The following is a 1,194-nucleotide window of genomic DNA, read 5'->3' as shown; positions in this document are numbered from 1 at the left end:
TAGCAGGGGGGCCCGGGGCTTGGGAACAGTGACACTTCTAATACCGGATCTGCAGTAAAACTGCTAGTGCCCCGGTGAGAGTCGGCGTGCAGCCTTGGGTGTGGTTTCTTTAGGCTGAGCTCGGCTCCACGGTTTTACTCTGACGTAGCTCAGCCCACCCCACACCACAGCCGAGAGTGGCCGGAGGATGCGGTACAATCACGGCATCATTGTGTGTGTGTGCTCGTCAAGATCTCAGAGTGCCCAGACTTCTCCAAATTCTCTGGAATTTGAAATAATGTGGATTTCCAAAAGATACAAGAATGATTTTTAAAATTTTATTGTGAAAATATACATAACAAAACACGCCATCTCGACAGTGTGTAGGAATCAGCGACATTGATTACGTTCTTCAAGTTGTGCGACCTTTCTCGCTGTCCTTTTCCAGTCCTCCCACCTCCACTGACATAAACTCAATGCCGCCTAATCAAGAGCTCCCTGTCCCCTCCCCCACCCCTGGTAACCACTGATAGTCCTTGGTTTCCATGTATTTGCTTATTTCATGTAAGTGAGATCATACAGTATTTTCCTTTTGTGACTGACTTCTTCTGCTCCGCATGATGTTTTCAAGGCTCGTCCATGTTGTGGCGTGTATCAGGCCTTCATTTCTCTTTATGGCTGAGTAATAATATTGCATTGTATGTATATAGCACATTTGTTTATCTCTTCGTCTGTTGATGGACATTTCGGTGGTTTCTACCTTTCGGCTGTTGTGAAAAGTGCTGCAGTGAACACTGACGTACAGGTTTCTGTTTGTGTTCCTGCCTTCCCTTCTGGGTATATACCCAGCACTGGGATTGCTAAATCATATGGTGGTTGTGTGGTCAGCTGTTTGAGAAACCACCACACTGTTCTCCACAGTGGCTGCACCATTTTACGTTCCCACCAGCAGTGGGTGTGGGTTCCAGTTGCTCCAACTTTGCCGACACCTGTCGTTTTCCGTTTATTTGCTCATTGCCATTCTAACGGGTGCAAGGTGGCATCTCACTGTGGTTTTGATTTGCATTTCCCTCATGGCTGATTTGCATTTCCCTGATGGCATATTTTCATGTACTTGTTGGTCATTTGAATATCCTTTTTGGTGAAATGTCTTTTTAAGTCCTTTGCTTATTTTTATATTGGGTTGTTTGTCTTTTTGTTGTTAAGTTGTAGAAA

At 45.1% G+C, this 1,194-nt stretch overlaps 1 protein-coding gene across 1 annotated transcript in view; it reads left to right on the top strand.

The window, feature by feature from the left end:
- Nucleotides 1-1,194, top strand: part of MARCHF6 (membrane associated ring-CH-type finger 6) — an 80,635-nt gene that overhangs the window by 75,774 nt on the left and 3,667 nt on the right. The gene's annotated exons all lie outside the window — the stretch shown is intronic.

The sequence above is a fragment of the Trichechus manatus genome, unplaced genomic scaffold, assembly GCF_000243295.1.
Source record: "Trichechus manatus latirostris isolate Lorelei unplaced genomic scaffold, TriManLat1.0 scaffold00072, whole genome shotgun sequence".
NCBI lineage: Eukaryota > Metazoa > Chordata > Mammalia > Sirenia > Trichechidae > Trichechus > Trichechus manatus.
Note: the sequence above shows the minus strand (reverse complement) of the source record. Positions and strands in the feature narration are given on the sequence as shown.